Source organism: Morone saxatilis, unplaced genomic scaffold (assembly GCF_004916995.1).
Source record: "Morone saxatilis isolate NCDOM2014 unplaced genomic scaffold, NCSU_SB_2.0 Contig0, whole genome shotgun sequence".
Classification (NCBI taxonomy): Eukaryota; Metazoa; Chordata; class Actinopteri; family Moronidae; genus Morone; species Morone saxatilis.
The window spans coordinates 1,672,562-1,691,914 of record NW_023339650.1 but is presented as its reverse complement, the minus strand read 5'-3'; the positions used below and the strand labels follow the sequence as shown (position 1 = coordinate 1,691,914).

The 19,353-nt window shown below is 43.2% G+C and overlaps 1 protein-coding gene across 2 annotated transcripts in view; it reads left to right on the top strand.

Annotated features, from left to right (window-relative positions):
- znf438 (zinc finger protein 438) overlaps positions 1–19,353 on the top strand; it is a 45,116-nt gene that overhangs the window by 11,205 nt on the left and 14,558 nt on the right. For both annotated transcript variants that reach the window (XM_035671994.1, XM_035671909.1), the window contains exon 2: positions 17,548–17,644. The gene's annotated coding sequence lies outside the window, so the exon portion shown is untranslated. The remainder of the gene's footprint in view (positions 1–17,547; positions 17,645–19,353) is intronic.

Genomic DNA, 19,353 nt, shown 5'->3' with positions numbered 1-19,353 from the left:
TATGGTGGACTCAAAGGAAGGCGACCTGCGGCATCTGTAGATAAAAAGGGCTCATTCTAAGGTTATTATAATAAAAACAGACCTATGAATATTATATTCCATTACTGCCAATAGATCCTAACTGTTACACACTGGATCTGTAATAGTATTCAAGTATAGATAAATGCCGTACCTCTCGTGTTCCTGCACAGTGCTTGAGTGGTAAACCACTCAGCTTTTTGATCATACTGCCACCTTCTTTATGTGCCCCAAGCTACAAGCAGCCATACCGGCCTTGCTTTGCCATTTTCACACAGCCACAGTGACCTGGCGGTGCGTTGAGGCAGGTCTGCAGCTACACTCCAGATCCAGTTGGACACGCTAAGCCCTCTACAGCTCACCAGAGGCCTCTAAATTACTGCTTTTCACGAGCAGAAAAGCACCTCACATGTTTGAGGAGGATTTGAGGGGAGATTTTTCTTTGTTTGTCGTCATGTTTTTTTTTCTGTCTCAGTGGCAAGTTACATACACACACACACACAGAAATGGTTTGTACATCTGATATGTTTGCTTGTGTGAGCTGATACTCTCTTTGCTGTTGAAAGTAGAAGTAAAATCTCTTTCACATATACTCACATGTGCGTGCCACAGCAGTATTACTTAATGTTTTATCCTACTCAGGAAAATATACACTCACAATCTGAAAGGTTTCATACCTTGACTAACCTTGGCAGAGATACTCGAAAGGCTTAAGGTTAATACTAAACTGCTGTAATCCATGATTTGGTTTGGTTTGAGAGTGCAGATAGCAATGGTTCAGCATGTACCTGTCAGTACTAAATGATTGCTTATTTCCTGCCAGAGGAGGGGGGGTGAGGTGGAGTAATAGCAAGCAGCTGCCTCAGCTGGACCTTACCTTTCCTTTCTGTTGGCCTGCTGTTCTCTCAAGCAAGCCTGCATGCCAAAACACCTACTTTTGCTCAAGTTCTGCACTGCCTGTTCAAGACACCAACTGCTGTAGGTGGCTTGTAATCGGGATGAAGGGAAAAAAAAGCTTGATCCACCTTGATGAGCGATAACTTCCTGCGAGGCAGCGTTGGTGTAAGCATAGCGTGCAAATGAAAAGCATCATTGTTCGTCCAGCGAGTTCACTCAACACCCACTGCTTATGACAATCCTTTTTATTCTTCCTACTGTGGCTTGCTTTTGTGATTAGCTAAATGCTCCATTGATCGGCCAAGTTGAGGCACCTGGAGCGAGGGAGCCATATTTATCACACGGCGAGAGGAGCGCGCAGGATGTTGCACCGACTGTCCCTCTTTCATTGGAAAACGATAAACATAAATCTGCAGAATGCGTCTGTGATATAAGTCTACGGCGGACTAGGGAGGGGTTGTGGGGGGGGGATGATCTGGTCCGCTCTCTTCAGGCAGTAGAATTAGAGAGCCAGAGCTCTATGGGGTTTGCTGACATTTGAGGAAAAAAAAGCCCAGCTTCAGCAAAGGCAGACTTGCAAATCAGTGTCACAAGAGCAGGATAGGTGCTCTAAAACGGGGGCGGGGATGTGAGGGCTTTTGAGGAGCCCCCTCAGCAATGCAGAGGGACCATGGATAGGGCAAGACTTCTCCCTGTGAATCACAGCTAATTAACAAAGTAATTAAGATCAGAATCTCCGCTCGGAGAAGGACTCTAAATTGTCTATACGTTCAAATAGGCCATCAAAAGGAAATCCCTTCCATTCATGAAAGGGGTAAATTAAAGCATTCAGACCCTCTCCTCTCTATTATCCCCGCCGTGTGTCACACAAGGGACATCTGTTGAAAAGAGCGAGCCAATGTTATGGTGAGTTAAAGCCCTCTCTGCTCCATCAGAAGCACTGTTCATAATGCATTCGCTATACATATTTCAGCTTGAGTGAATTTATTTCAATAAATAATGTCACTCCAAGGACACGCTTCGATCTTTCCGCGGTGGCCACGCCGACTGTAAGCCACAGCGTATTGTTATCTCATTCCTCTCGTGGCGAATGATAGATTAACAAACAATTTATAAACAGGGCACCGAGCATGTCCACAGTTTTATCATCGCCGCACACTGCCAAAATAACCTCTCTTCATGATGGATGTATTTTCCAGATTTATTCTGCTGCTACAAGCTGCAGGAATATCTGCAGGTATGGCCATAATGTTAGGGCTTACAGGGAATTTCATATAGTGGGCGCACAGTGGATGCGATTTATGGCTGGGATTAAGTCCAGTGGGCTTTTTCTGGTAGGTAGTATTTAGGTGGTGCTGTCATCTAGTGTGTTGACTTTTGAAATGCTGCATCTTTTCCCTGAACTGCTTCTTGAGTGGAATTGGGGTAGTGCTGCAGCACGCTCTCGTGTCATGTAAACAGTGTTTCTGATTTCCACAAAGTAGACACCACAGTTTGTCTTCACTCACAGTTAAAGGCATATTTCAGTTAGCATATTTCTTTTAAGCCAGCAGTGTATCTGGATGGAATACCATGAAGGTTTTCACAGACATTCATGGTCCCCAGAGGTTGAATCCTAATGACGTGACCTCTGCTCTGATGCCACCGGTAAGTCTAAAGTCTCACTTATTGAGTGAAACATGTAGACATCTATTATTGGATGGATAATATGATTATTATAGGATTGGCTTAATATAACTTAATAACTTTGTTAATGGTATCATGAAATCTTAACACACATAAGTTTCCGTGAACAGGAAATTGGTCAGCACAGGTGAAGACTAACTTCAGTGTAATGCAACAGATCTGGCTCTCTTTCTCTACTTCTAACAACTTGCTGAGCTGAATCAGGTGGCAGTAGGGACTTGGCTTGGGAACGGAGGTCGCCGGTTCAAGTCCCAAGACACATGGTGGATGGTAGCTGGAGAGGTTGCAGTTTCACATCTGTGCACTGCGAGGTGCCTTGAGCAAGGAACTAACCCAAAACCTGTTCATGAGGCGCTAGGGTAACGGCAGCCCACACTCACCATCTTCCATTTGTCATGTCCACATGTGCATGAAGTGTGTATTTCAGCTGTGTGTGTGTGTGACCTGTGTGTGTGTGTGTGTGTGTGGTGTGTTGTGTGTGGTGTGTGTGTGTCTCGCTTCTTGGTGTGTGTGGTCGTGTGATGTGTATTAAAAAAAGAGTGAAAAGACAATTTCACCCAGGGATAAAAGTATATTTTTCTTTCTTCAGACAGATCCTGATGCATCTCCTTATCATTGTGGCTACTAGATGGCAATTTAAGCAATTGCTTCACTCATTAAATATGCAGCATTTGCTGTGTTATATAGCGCCAGTGTGAGTTTTCCAATGAGATTAATAAGCCTAATATTATATTTCATAAATATTTAATAATTCCTTCTTTTTTTCAGATGAGACGAGTGCTCTAACCACTTAACTCTGAAAAAGTAGGTAGGAAATCAGACGATGTTTACATGATCTCTGGTGATCTGTGTGCTGTAAATATATGCACATGCAATAAGTCAGTAATGATTACAATGATTTGGTACACTCAAGTGTTCCAAGACCGCTGAAACACAATAATCTAAATTTATAGAGGTTACTCTGTATGAGCTTCAGTTTTAATCTAATGGAATCACCTTGAACACACGATGCATCATTATTTGTATATCTCTGATCTCATCCTGCCACACTGCTGTCACAGTGTTACGGTCTCCTTCTGAAGTCTTCATCATGTATGCGTACTTAAAAAACAAAAACAAAAACCAGTTGGAAACCTGGTTACTCGTATAAATAGACAACCAAATCAGTTTCCTGAACAATGACTAATGCTAACTATCTCAGTCAGACTGTGGACCTCAACCTTTAGCTATCTTGCTGTGGGTTTCCTTTACAATGAGCATAGCATCACATGGCGCTTTTGTGTGGCTGCAGACTTGTTTGTTGCAACTCCTGTGTACATGTCTTTGTGCGTGTAACTCTTGTTGCCCGGCTCGGTCACAGGACAGTGCAGAAATAGGCCTCTTATGGTGCGACTTACTGGTTGACAAGTGTTCTCTGCTCAGGGTACAAAGCAAACCCCTGTTTCCTGAGCTGTCTTGTGCAATTTGTGCTGAGCTCAGTGTAGCGCCAGAACATTTCCACTTGTGTTTCACCTCAGTCTATAAACGCTGAAAGACACGCCGGGTAAAGTCAGTGATGGGGAAATTGAAGCGGAGTCTATGTTGAGTTAGAGGCCATTACATTTTCTTTCAGTGCTTTTTTGGTATGACATCTGAACCCTGGGTCTTCACACATCACCCTTTCTAAACGCTGATGTAGGAAGGGATCAGCCAAAAAGTGTTACTTGCAAGAGAAGTGAAACTGGTTCCTTTCAGGTTCTTAAAAAAGTGTGAACTGGCTAAATTTAGCTATTGTAAAAACCTACTATTCCTATAAATGCCAACAGGCTCCCTTCGTCACATAACCCAAATCTCTTCCTCTTCTCTTTCCTCTCAGGCAGGAAGGGGTTACTCTCCATGTTTCCTGTCTAATTCCCAGAGCTCCAGCTACGTTCTGATTGCTTTCTTGATGTTAAACATTCCCAGGCTCCTATAACCTTCTAGCTTGCCTCTGCCGTCCAAGAGCCGTCCCAGGTGAACGAGTGGGCGAACCTCCTGTTTTTAAGGATAAAATCTCTCACAAGGGGTGGGAGATACGGGGACTGGAGGGGCAGGGAGCCATGCAATGGGAAAGCATTCTTTCTTTGCATTCCGTTTGGTTGGTGTAAGGCTGTGGGAAAGCATGTTTTCCCAACCACGGTTTGTTTGAGACAATGTTTCTTGTGAAAGAGGTCTGCATTCAAGCTGAAGGTTTGATTGTGAAAAAGCAGGGCACACATTTAAAATGTGATAGAATAAATATGAGTCAGTCAACTTTAAGGAACATGTTCCTCCAAGTCATATTTTCTGGATGCCGAGGTTAACATGTGCTTCCCTTTTAAACGTCATCACTGTATTTTTTCTTCCACGACTCCTTCCCACTCACTTCCTCTTCTCCCGGGACACCTGATCGACGGCTGAGTTATGTTATCTCGTCTGAGTCAGCCGAGCCTTTGCATCAGTCATAAAACAAACGGGATCCAGATTGAGCTAACATGCCTGCGTTGGAGGCTGCGGTGTGGATATGACCCAGGAGCAGAGCTGGGCCAAGCCGGACTATATTTAGCCCAGCGATGCTCAGGCTAATTGCCCTCCCAGGCCTAATCATTTCCAGGCTCTGCAGCTCACAAACGACTGGAGGGGAGGCCAAACACCCACTAACCTCATGTTAAAGAGATGTCAGCATCAATGGGGCTGTCAGAGCGCTCCACAGACAAGACAAATTAGCACAATATCCTTCCTCCTCGTATGCTATTAGATGCTCCATAAGCGGATTGGATTGGAGAGTCCAGTATTGCTGTCTGCCGTAGTGTATTAATTGAATATGTTTTCCCGGTACTGTATTAGTAATGTGAAGAGTCTTGGCAGCATCCTCTGCAGGCGACATTGGGAGGTTGTCTTTAGTTCATCCCTGCTTTTGATGCCTGCTTGAGCAATCCCTTGTGAATGTTAAATCCCTCCCTCACTGCCTCCTACAGTCAGCTTAGCTCCTCTATGTGGGCCTAACCTGGGCTGAAAAGAGAAAATGCGCCAGTGCCTCCGCCCTGCTAAACTCGCCTTAGCTGTAATACGACGTTGGTGGGAAAAGTTTACTTTGTGGTATTTTGTTTTCACCCCCCACCCCCCTCCTGGTGAGTTCCTGCTCGTGTTGAGTTGCACCATTTCCTGTGTGGTTCCTGTCCCCAAGACCTGTCCAGGTTAAACAGCGGGCACACGATGACCCGGGTGAGGGGGTGAGGGGTTTGTGGCAAGGGGTGGTAGGACGAACACATTGGGTCGCCTCTCTGCCTGGTAGTCAGCCCCAAGCTTCCTTCCTGGTCTCGTTCCCAAGGGCATACTAGGAAACCTGTTTTTTTTTTTTTCCAAGGCCTTTTCCATGACGTGCACCTTGAGTGAGACCAGGTGGACTGCCAGTGATGAAAATGATAATATTACTACTAATACTTTAATAGCAGCACATTTTTGAGAAAATTGTCTTCATCCCCCTGGTGGAGTTCAGTTCTGAAGAGTCATGCATGCAGGCATTTTATTAAATGTCATTCCTTACAAAGAATTTGGTTCGGGGTAGTTGCTGCCGTCCCTACCTACCTGTCCCTTCCTGACAGATTGAGGGCCCCATCTTCTGTGCGTCCTGTCTCTAGATGTTGACTGTGCTAAGTCCCTCATATTTGGAAACAATGTGGATCATGTCACAGAGATTTAGTGGTGATGTCGACGGGCTCGCGAGGATTATCTGGATGTATGAGATTTTGTTGGTTCTACAGGCTACAATGTACTGACTATTATACATGGAGACAATTTACAGGCTGTTCCAAACTGGGCATCAGTGCTATTTGTTACTCGCATAGTGTAATCCGCAGGGAGTAAATTAAGTACTTGGGTTTCTTCCTCAATCAAAAATGAGTAATAGGATATCTTCGAAAAGTTAGCCCAATGCAGACTACAGATGCAAGTATTACTAGCTTTAGTGGTATGATAAGATAAAATAAGATATGATAGACTTTATTGGCCTACACCTTGTTACAGCAGCTCAAGAGTGATGGGTAAATGTGGTGAATATACATAAAATAAAAATAAATAGTAGATATGATAGAAATAGAAAGGGTTCTATACACCTTTCATATATACAGGTATGTTTGATTGACTATTGCACAGAAATAATTGCAGATTATTGTGTGTTATACAAAAAAAAATATTTATATATGACATTAGGAGTGCACAGTGTCAACTAGTGTACTCAAATACTAAAATAATTGAAATGATATATGTATAGGAAGATATAATTATGTAAAGGGTATGTATATAAAATGTGCATATATAATATATATTAAATAATAAATAGGATGTATAACCAGAGATAAATATATGATAAAATGTGATGTCAGTGGTGGGTGATGTGACCGAGACAATGAACAGTGCTGCATTAAGTCACGCTGAGTGTTAGAGTCTGACTGAGATCAGAACGAAGGACTCACTCATTTTCAATCATTCTCAAACTCTCATCAGTGAAGAGACCCCAACGAGGACAGACATTAGAAGAGTTGTCGAAGTTCAAATTCGAGCCTCCCTTCATACCTTGCAGGTTGTGGGCTGTTCAGTCAGAAGATGAGCCCAGAGGCAGAGAGGGAGGGAGAGAAAGAATAAGTGAACTGTGTTTGTCAGCTTTTTAAACCCTGAAATTGATTCTTCTTCTGCGCTCTTTATTCTAATGACAAGCTAATCCCCCACTCCTGTTTCCCTCCGTTATAAATAGAGCCTCTTATTTCCCTGCTCCGCTGTGCGCTGCTGCTGAAAATTAGCACTCATGATGAGTCTGCGCTCTCAGCAATCAATTTGCCACACTAAGTCCCTCCAAAAAGGTTACCTGTGGCAACTGAGCCCCGGTCACGTAAATTCGCCTCTCCTGCCAATTTTTATTCAGCTAGTTAAATAAATGGCTCCGTCTGGAGAGTCAGCTGAATGAAATGTCAAAATATTGATGTTGAATAGTTACGCGATTTCAGGGCATTCGTCATAGGGAGAGGAGGGTAGTTGACGAAGGTGTTGCACAGGAATAAGGGGGGCGTGTCAGCCCTAGGGAAACTTTAATGATATTAGTAGAGATCTGCTTATTTATGAGGCTGTAAGTTATTCATGCTCAGCACTGGCCATCCCTTACAGTTAGGTGGGTTTATTGTTCAGAGCTAAGCCGTGCTGCTACCAGACTGCCTGATAATCAAAGACTTTGTTCATTCACTCCTTTAATATCTGGTCATTCGGATCATATTGGAGGGTTTGAATGCTGCTGCCTGCTAGTCCACCTTGCCTCTTACTTGTCCTCAGTGTCTGAGCTGTAGAGGAATGCTGCCTGCTCCCTCTTACAGGTTCAGTACCCTTAAAAGTGTCTAGTTGGTAAAATGTGTCTGACCCTGTCTAAGGGCAAAAGTGTGTATAGCTGTTACTAAATGTCCAAAGTTGAATGTGGTGTAAAAAGCTTGTCTCCCCAGTGTCTCTCTCCAAGAGCTCTGTGGGCTACGTTCCCACTGCAGGCACAAGTGGCCCAGATCTGAATTTATATATTTTTTGGGCTCTTATGTGACCTCAGTGTGATCAGTGATATTACAAATCATGTGACTTTTACGTCAGTCTTGATCGACGTTCGTCATAAAAGTCACTTCAGTGACCTGTTCAAACCGCAATCTGATATGGGCCTCATTCCAAAAATGTAATCAACTAAACAATCAAATCAGATCTGAGCAATAAATCAAAACTGAGCTCTGAGGTTTGCAATGTGAGCTTGTAGTCTGATGCAATAAATTATCCGAACACGGATGAAGGCTTCAGTATACTTCGACAAAACAGCTTGTTCTTGGTTTGAAAGTCCCCTCACGCCTTTCTGATGTCAAAATTAGGTGGGCTGTGTCCGACAATTTCTGTGACTTTCCGAAATGAGCACACACAGCAATTGGCCATATGTGCATAGGTGAGAAAGTAAGCAGGATTTAAACTTTTCTAATCCTTTACACAACTGTTAAGTGTACAACTGAGCAGAACACTATGAAAGCCTTCCAGGAGAGACTGAAAGTGTGCGTGGTTATCCCCATAGTTAAACAATTATCACATCTTGCTGCTGGGTCCAACTATAAACACTATTTCTATTTCTGACATGGTCAGGCAACGCATTACAAACTAGTTATTTTTAAGTATAACCTGAAGGGAAAACAACCAATCAGAGCTGAGAAAGACAGTGGATTGTTGAATCTTATTCCCAGGGCATCAAATAGTGACTCTTTGGGTTGGTGGCTTGAAGCTTTGGGACCCAAAGCGTTGTTATTTAGCCTTTATTTATTCTGATTGGTTGTTTTCATTCAGGCCTGGTGGATTCTTCCAAATTCCATTAGGAGCACTACAACGAGCCAGAGGAGCCTGATTATTTCACAGATTATCTGTCTCATGTACTACTGTCAGAATAAAGTGAAATTTTTAGAAAATATAACAAAAAGTTATTTTTATAAAGTTACCTACTGCAGCTTTAACAAGATACTATGTAGTGCCCCGACCTGGGAAGAGATCGCACATGTTTTTACCAGCAAGGCTTTGCAGTGACGTGACCTACCAAGGACTGCCATGACAGGTTAAGGACAAAAAATTGGCATTGGCTGTCTGACCTTCTAAACTCTCCGTGACAAATGCAAATGTTCCATGTCAGGCAAACATAAAACACTGCTTCTTTTATAATTGAATATTTTAAATCCAATGTCATATTGAAAGTGTATTAAAAATGTATAAAAATTACAAAATGTTACGAATAGCTGTGATTCCTATTATACAGAGGTTTCAGTGCAGAAATGAAAGAATGTACTTACATGTGCTGCATATTAATTTAATTAGATAATATATTTCAGCTATTTTCGACACATTTTGTTGTCACAGCTCAACTGTAGAAATCTGGTTGTTTTCCCCATTTGTAATAGATTCTGAGAAGGCAAACAATATTAACAAACCAGAAGGAAATCACATTTTTGGATCGTGGTTTAACCCTGTTTTGTAAAGTCATGAGAAAGTTGTGAATGCAGATCCCTGGTAAAAGTGAATGAAACTCAATGAATATATCTTATTTACAGATAATTATTTTCTCATCTGCCTTCAGTCATAACATTTGACAGCACAAAAGTGAATTTTCCTCGTTTGATGACTGCGGAACCCTGTGATAATGGCTCCCTATTGTACTGTAAAACACAACCCTGGATTCAGAGAGGACACACACACCACCTCATTGTGTGTTTGTGTGCTCCTGGTGTCAACTGGGCAGGTCTGCCGTGTGTCTGGCAGGCTACGGGGTCTCTGGGTTGCTCTGATAGCGCTTGTTCCTTTGAGGCCCCAACATGCTGTGGATAACGACACCAGCTTCATCCAGAGTCTGATCTCAGGCCAGCACGAACCAATCCAACGTTTCAGCTGCCAGGACCTAGGCAGGATAAAGATACAGCCGTGGTTGATTGGTTGAGCACATCATCAGACGTGTAACACGGGTTTGATAGCTGATAGCACCAGTCCTCCCTGCTCTAGCTCATTGCTGGCACACAACGATGCCTGGATGCGCCCTCGGAGAATGAGCCCACCCTTCTCGTCTCCCTCGTCTCCCCTTGATCTGCCTCAACTGGCTCCTCTCTCCCCACAGTTCCCCTCTGTTCTTTCTGTGCCTCTCCCCCCGAAACCACCTTTCTTCTTCGCCTTCCCCCCCCCTCCCAGTTCCTCGTCAGATCCACAGGGCCAGATTTTTATCGCTTTTCTGCGAGTCCTGCGAGGGGAACCTTGAGGGTCTCAGTGGGATCAATTTAAAAAGGAAGCGCTTGTCTCTCCTCCTCTCCTTGGCCCTCTTGGCTGATTGGGTCCGCTCGCCAGGAACTTGCAGGCTTTTGATCTCAGCCACCCCCCCTTCCTGAAAGCCCACCACCCACCCCTGCTCGAAGTTTTTGTCAGAGCTTGGCTCTAAAAAAAAAAAAAAAATCTGTTCCACTTTCTGAGAAATGTGGGCCCCATCCCCTTTCTCTGCACCTGTGAGAGACGGAGTAAAAGTTTTGTAAACCCACTGGGTGGTACTAACAATCTATGGCGTGATTGACTTCTCTTTGAAGATGTGAGAGCGATCTGTCTCTTCAGGTGGAGGTACGCTGAAGAGGACTTGTGGTCCTCGGGCAGCTCGCTCGAACAACTGGTGAGAAGCTGCTGGGAGGTGCAATGCATAATTCACACAGCGTGGGGAGCGGCTTGCTCTGTTACAAAGAGGAGAGAGGTACGAGGTGGTGCCTGGGAGCGTTCCCATGCTGAGCTGTGTTGAAGGTGCTCCCTCCTTTGTACGACATAAAGGAACAGTGACCCTGGAGCAAGAGGGACTACATAAGACTACAATAACCGACTAGGGAGCGCTCTGTCCGGGTTTCATGTTTTTGTTGGAAACCTAGAGCGCTGTTAAAGGATAATTCTGCTTTATTACAACTTGGGTCTGATTTTAGGACATAATTCCGATCGGTTATGTTGACATTGTAATCTGGGAACACAATAACATTGTTACAATGGAGGGCCAGAAACATGAGTGTTGAGATAATAGGACAGGGTTTAAACAAGTCAGTTATGCCCCTGTTATTGCTACTGGGACATATACCAATTCCTAACAATACTCCTTTTCACTACTTTTTTTCTGCTTTATACAGCTATATAAAAAACTCCATCTAACTTTTAAATAATCTATTTTTATTAAATAAAAGTTACATGAGGCATTTTCGCTTTGTATGGATAGATGTCATAACATTTTATCAACACAACTGCTTATCTCGATGTACTAACTCCCAATAATTACATAATAGAAACAAGCATTCATTTGCATTTTCATTTTCAAATTACTAATTATAATTTGGTTAAAATGTGCGCTATATTTGTATGGAAACAGGGCTGCTGCCATTTATAAGTTTGGGAAAATGGGTTCACCGGTATTGGATCTGTACTCCGGAGTTGGGGTAATGGATTCGGTATCACCGTAGAAGTTGAATTGGTGCATCCCTAGCTTACGATTAACTTGTTTTTAGCTTGGTTATAACAATACACTGTTAGCCTAACAGTCTCCATATGGTAATCGAAAACGTACTGGTGGTTGGGGAAGTTGGGACTAGGAATGGTCTGCGGTCCGAGCAGTCGAAGACATCTGCATATGTGTGTTCTGCTTGTTCATGAGGTGTTACAAAAATTTAACCACACTTTAAACCGTTTTTTTTTCCCCCCTGTCTGTCGTGACTTCTGCTCTGCTGCCCACTGTGTGCAGGGTGGAAGACCTAAGGAGGGAAAGAAAAGAGAAACCCAAGACTGTGTTATGTGAAAATGACACTAGAACCATGTTTATTGTAATGCTTATCTTACTCCTTGGGTTCCTGTGTACATACAGATGACCCCAAAATACAGGTTTTTACTCATTTAGAACCGGCCCCCGTCGATAATCCCTTCGAGAACCACCTATGAACCTTTTTTTTAATACTTGGTAGTACTGAAGCATATTGGTACCCATCCCTTATCCTCTATAGAATGATGGCCAAATGAATGAAAATAGGTTGCAATAAAACAGGACTATTCAGGGGAGTGAAATTTCTGCAGCAATGAGTGAAATGTCCTCAGTGCATGATGTGAGCTTGTTGTGAAGTACAACTGGTTTTCTGAGGAATGGGCAGTAGAAGCTCTCTATTGGACAGGAGCCAGGCCCCATCACCCTCCTTCTCCTCTTTCTCCTCTCTCTCCTGCCAGGTCACTGGGGTCAAACAGGAGTTTTTCTTGTCCTACCTTACTGACCTCTGGTCTCTTGGGAAAACTCCAGTCACGACTCAGGATTAAAATTCCTGGTAAATTTAGCCAAACCAGGCCACGGGTTCTGGTCTTTTGTTTTTTCAGGCCATATCAAAAGAACATCATCTTATTTCTTGCCCGTCTGATGGAATACTTTCCTCAGCTGCTGCGGCGTTCAGAGAGGACCTGGAAGTTTAAGGTAGTTTGCTTGCGAGCGTCTATCTCTGTAAAGCTAATGCACCCCTTATTTTCAGAGCTCTTGGGTCCCTCAGTGATGACATCATCTGTGTAGTTGTGCGCTAATTGAGGTTTAATGCTAGAGTAGAGAGAGCAGGGCTGTAATTTTCCCGCCCCGGCCTGGAATAGAGACGACAGCTTTTCATGTGGTCCAGGCTAATTTAGGTTGCAGTGCTGCAGCTGTGGGACACCTCACACTTTTGTCCTTTTCATTCTGCCTAGAGATGAAAAAATATGGGAAAAGCAACTTGTTTATAAGGTAATATAAAGGACTTTGACCATGCCCAAACTTAGACACACAGTAGAACTGATAGAATGAAGCATAAGTCAGTAAACAGTTGGTGAGACATTTGAAGACTTGGACGTCATGTCCAACGAGACACGGGTATTTGACTTTAAAATGGTTTTGGTAATATTTTTTTTTCAGTGCCTGTTGCAAAACCACCAAAATTCTTAGGTAAGCCTTGAAGAAAAAAATCCTCCCACCACCTCCTGCCTGAAGACTCATTCTGAATGTAAAGCAGCATATGTCAGCGCAGCACAATGTGGTTTATATAGGCCTACGTAGGTGGAGGAGGAGTAAGAGCGTGAGGAAGAAGCAGCTGTAATACGCAGAATGGCATTTGGTGTGTCATTATGATTGTGTGTCCACAGAGCCTGGGCGTAATGACATTCATCCTCCCATCCAGCGCGCACACACAAACACGCACGCACACCGACACAAACACAGAGCTCTACCTGCTCTTTATCCCATCCGCCATATCAGGTCCTGTGTAAACATCAGGCCCGTTTGAAGTGGAAAGCCTTAATCACAAGTGTAATCATTGACATTGCTAGGTGGTTGCTGGTCTGAGAGGAGGGGCGGACAAGGGCCGGGGTTTACCATCAAGGCCTGTAGAGACGCCTGATAGCAGCAGGAGACGAGACGATCAGTTACGTTCTGTCTCCGGTCTGTCTCTCTGTTTGTTACTTTTTATGTTTTACTTCTGAAAGTAATATTGCAGCATCAAGTAACTGCTAATACCGAAACCAATCTCATACAAATGATCTTTGTTTATATATATTAGAGGACCAGCGTGTAGGATTTAGTGGCATGTATAGAGTGGTGAAGTTTCAGATTGCAACTACTGAACACCACTCGCGTCTATATTTGAAGACCTGGGAACGAGAACGGGCTGTGAAGTGTGAAGGAGAAAATACAGTGGCAACGAAACTCGCGCAAATTGCTCGAGCCCCTCGGGGGCCACAAAAAAGGACAAATGATACAAATATTCTATAAACCAGTGTTTCTCCAACTGTTGTTTTTTTCTGGGGGCCCACTTTCCGACCCAGTTCATAGCAGAGAATTTTTGCATCATGTCATATTTCCTTGAACAGGTAAAGCAGCCATTTTGAAAATTCCTTCTTTCAGAATGTAAACTTACTTTATAAACAAGACAATTTAAGTGCATTTAGCAGGAGAAGGAAATTCTGAAATGTATTTGCAACCAATTAAAGCGGGTCTAAGCTACCTGTATGTGGACTATCCAAATAAAGTGACGACAGTTGTATGCTGTGATTTTAACAAATTTGGACGTATACCTACCAGCATATTCAAATTAAATTTTAATTAAAATTAGATGAATATCTGTATTGTTGACTTATTAACACTGTCTTTAATGTTTGATCAAGGCCCTCAGTTAGCTGTTAGCTTCCTGGTTTCACTATGAAGCGGGATAAATAAAGTAAATGCATCATTGTATACATGTATACATCCCATTAAGATGATCAAATAAAATAGATGGATCGTACATTACATCCTGACCTGGTGCCTTTTCCTTTATATGTTGCCAAACTGCAATAGCGGTGGCTGCTAGGCTTAAGTTTAGCTGTGGATTCGAAATCCAAAAAGGAAAAGTGTTTGAGGAAAATAATTTAATAGTGCGTGGACAGATTTGTTGGCTTTCACCACCAACGCTGCTGGCTTGATCTGCAGCGAGAAATTAGCATTATAAGGCTCACTGCTCTATTTACGGCTTTTTATAGCACAGGTGGCTAACCCCTGCTGCAGGTGGCTTTAAAATAACCCATGTGGTGAATCTGCAGCTTGTACAAACATGTCAGTTTGTAAATTTGCTGATTATTTCTACACAAATGTGTCATGACATATGCTAACATGCAACATTACATGATGAGATTGATGTTCAACACCTTGAAGGACATGTTATTGGTGGTAGAAGTGATTTATCATTTAAACCATAGAATTATGTGTTCCCATATACTGAGAAAGCGCAGTAGCAGTGTTACATGTGCAAACTCAAACAGAAGCTCGTTGGTAGCAGGATGCAGCGATCAGCCCTCATGTGGAGGAGTTTGTGAGTGAAAATGAAAATAAGCAGCAGTACATGTCACTGTGCATCAGTGCGTCTGTAATGTACAGTGGCCTCGGGGCGTGATTTAGAAATGAAAGAGCGTTTTGTGATTAACTCTCAGCGCATGCATACACACACATACACACACACACACTGATCCCATTGTAGCGGTCGGGTCTAGCTGGCCTCTGCCTGGGCCAAAGCCTGTTAACTCCAATTCAGAGCGTAGAGGCTGGTAATGAGCACTGTCAGAGTTGACATAACAACCTCGCGCTCTGGGGCCGAACACTGGAGTCAGACAGAGAGAGAGAGAGAGAGAGAGAGAGAGAGAGCGAGCGCAAGCGCAGGTTCTGTCTGTGCTGCGTTGATCCTGGGACTATCTGCAAATTAACCATTGAAATTCCCCGTCAGGTTCAGCTGTGTTTTGGCCATTGGCTTGGTATTTGCCCGTGCCCTGCACTGTAATGTGAGGCATTAGAGTGCAGGGCTCTAATTTCTCTTTTAGATTTAAATACCCTTCTCTACAAACTGCCTCACTGCAGTTTTCAAGTATTAGAATGAGGTTTTATTTGAATGCAGTTTAGTTTCTGACTTGTAATTTCACAATGTTGAAAATAATGGGTCTTGCCCTCAGTGTGATCTTCCATATTTAAATAAAAGTTGTGCGTATATGCATGAATAACCATAGAATAATTTTAATTATTGCGCACCCTAATTCACCTTAAATAAATGTTTTTTTAGTCATCCCATGATTTCAGTTACATTATACAAACGTTAACTTCTCCTCCAGGTTAATCTCCAGAACACTTGTTTTCTTCACAATAAGCATTTTCCTCTCCGGCCCCATCCCGGCTCATTACAATCAGCTTGTTTAGAGTGGATGACTTGCTGTGTTGTCTGATTCGAGTTCAGGCTGCACCAAAAAAAAGCGCCCGCATTCCAGCATCGCGTGTCCTGAACTCCCGTTTCTCAATAATTTATCCAGACAACTAAAATGATTATTCTATGAATATGCACTAAAAATTCCTTTCTTGTGCTCTTTCTCTCTAAGTTTGTGAATGTCGGTGTGTGCTCAAGTGTGTGTGCATGTGAGCAAACACGTAGCTGTGTGTATGCAGCTCTTCCCCCCCCTGAAACAAAGGAGGTGTCAGGGCGAATTAGCCCCCCTACGACTGAACGCCCAGAGAGCTTAGGGATGCACCACAGGTTCTGCTGAGTCGCACATGAGCCGCGGTGTCTGCCTCTTCCCCTCTGCCCCCCACCCTCGCTCTCGCCCCCTCTCCACTCCTGAGTTGCTCTAACAAGGTTGTTGGAAGAGGATAAGGCGTGTTAAATGAATAATTTACACAGAAGAGCGCTCCTTATTTATTTAATACGGCTGGATCTGACTGAGTGGGCAGCCTGCGTCCCCAACTGCAGAGACACTGGCTAAACGAGCGCTCGCTTGGCTTAATGGAGGGCCAAAGCGACAGGCATTTAGAGAGAGCAAGGGGGTGCATGAGAGAGCGTTTGTAGGGTGTGCGTGTGTGTTTGTGAAACAGGCCATGCAGAGCCGTGTTAGTGTGCGAATCCTGTCGCTGCTGAATGTACTTGTACCATGTTACAGTTTATACCTTGATGCAGGCAGATCACGTGAGAGAGCCTTCGCCCGTTTCAAAATGCTTCCAGGAATTTGGAATAATGCTCAGCCTCTGGTGAATGCATTGAAAAACTCTCATTTGGGTGCTTATTTATGGAGCCCCAAATTGATCAATATAAAAATAAATCATAAATAGATCATAAGACATTATTGAATAAATAATCATATTTATACATAGTTTATTTTATTGAAAAAAAATAACGCAATTCTTTTGTTAATTGTTATTTCAAAGGGCCCTTTTTCCAAAAAGTACAAAGTCATGTCACTTTTTATGACAGTGGAGTTGTCACCAGTGCCCGCCCCCTCACCTTTTAGCCAATCACATCAGCCCTCAGCCCTCCTAACCTTCTGCCAGCAAGCTAACTCAATCCATTTGGGTAAAACCAAAGAGAAAAATGCTGCCTCTCACGGAGCTGTGCGTCTTTATCTGAGGCCATTCTAACATTCACATCGCTGCTGAGGTAACACTGAATGAATTAGGTAGCTGCTGCCGGTGGTGCTGGCTCTTCACTTTAATGTGGAGTAATAAACCAAGCCCACCCAGCTTGTTAGCTAACTAGTAAGGCACCATGTGTAGCCTTGAGCTAAATAAAAGGAGAAGTTAGTTATTGTATTGTAAGTGTGCACTGTGTTTATGTGCAGAAGCAGCCTGTAGGTGGTAGATTTAGACCGACTTTGGCATTGTTGTTGCAGTGGCTAAGAGGAGCTAACTGGCTAAATTGTGCTAACAGAGGCTAAAGGTGAGGGGGCCACTGTTTTGAAAACTTGCAATTATGAATAAAAACATTTTAAAAAACATTTTGAAATAAAAATGTCTACAGTTAACGTTAAATAAAAGAGTTCTAGAGTTTGAGTGTTGTGAACTTTTTTCTACTTTTTATATATTTGAATGGTTATTGTTTGTCTTTACAGGGGGAGAGTGGAGAGGGGGGGACAGGACCACAACCCGGGCACCACCCAGGAAGAGGAGGAGCGAGGGAGCAGCTGAGGAGGAAGGATCATCCAATTGGTAAACACTTTTTGGTTGGACATGAGTTGCTTTTAGAAGATACAGGTGTAGAAGTACGAGAACACATAACTTCAACAATATTCCATACATATTCAACTGAAGCATAAACAAAATAAATAAGAGGTACTAAATACTATAAATAGTAACAAAAAAGTCAGGAGAGAAAGTTTTTTTAAATGCAGCTGAATCAGAAGTTGCATTTGAGGGGATGCCATTAGGTTCTAGATAAAGTGTCTTGGTAGCAGTGTTTCCTGTCATTAAGTTTTCCAAATGGACTGGATTAGAGACAGTTGGAGTCATGGGAGTGGAGGAATATGTTTGTTCTGAAACAAAGGCAGTGAGTGAATGTCTGTCTTATTCAATAATTAAGCATCTGTATTCGTGTCCTGGTACTGGAGCCAATAAGAACGCTCCAACCAGTCAGGTTATGACCAAAATCCTCAAGATCCTCTCTGGGACATTTGGGTTCGTCTCCCTTCTGTGTCTCCTCCCCCTCCTCCTCTTCCTCTTCCTCTTCCTCCTATGCACAGAGGTGGCCCTACTCAGCAGGAGCGATACATCGCCACAGTTCCCCTGTGTGTGTGTATGTGTGTGTCTCTCCCAGGAGAATGAAATCCCACAGCTCACACTGACCTCATTATAAAAATAGCTCATCTATCCAGCCATCACATTTCCCTCCATTTCCCCTCTCCTCTGCAATCTCTTAGATATATCGTGATCCTGTCTCCCTTCCACTCTCCCCGCTCCTCATCAGTGTTTGTGCTGGACTTCACGTGAGATTAAAAGCTTATGCAAGTCCTTGTAACAGCAAGGTTTCCTCTCGCACCTGTCATTACCAATCTGGCCGTAATCTGGGATCATAAGATGTCTTTTAATCATGAAACATCTCTGAGTAACTGAAGACAGTGTTTACATGATCTGTTAATGTCTCTTGCTAAGGTTCTGCCGTTATTTTCCCTGGGCGTCCGCTCCTCTCTCGTACCTGGTCCACCGCCTCTCCTCACCTCCTCTGCTAGCGGAGTGAAGCCCCCCACCCCCCATTAGAGTGAACAGCACTCACGTCTGGTTAATTTAACAGCAGCATCAGTGATCATTACAGTCCAAGGCTGGCTTTGATCCTGCCAGACAGTGTTTTAATAACCCAACAAAGACACCTTAGCAGAGGCTCAATTCATGGACTCCAGACAAAGTAAGAGACAGACAGACAGACAGACAGACAGACAGACATGAAGGATCCACCAAATCTTCAGGAATGAGAATAGCTTTGAAAGATTTTCTGAAGACTTTAAAGGAACAGGTGATTGAGCCTTCATTCTGTATTTCAGTAAAGCCCTGTTTCACATTCACAGTTAAACACACAGTCACCCCTGGGAGCTGTTTATACAAGCGCAGCACTGTTGGCCGCTGAGCCACTCCACTCCGGCAGCTCGGGGTACTGAAGATCTGCAGAAATTATAATTAAAATACAAATTATTATAAATAACCATTACTGTGTTGCAGTTTTCAAAAACAGTTTAAAGTCAACACTTAGGGGAATTAGGGGGATGGGGGACTGGGTGGAATGTGACATTGGCTTATAATTTGGGGGACATTGAATACAAAGCAGCATAATTTTTCATTTCTGTAATCTAGAGGACTTAAATTGCAATGGACCCTATAGAATGGGACTATGATCAATTGATAGTTTAATGAAGTGACTATTAATATTT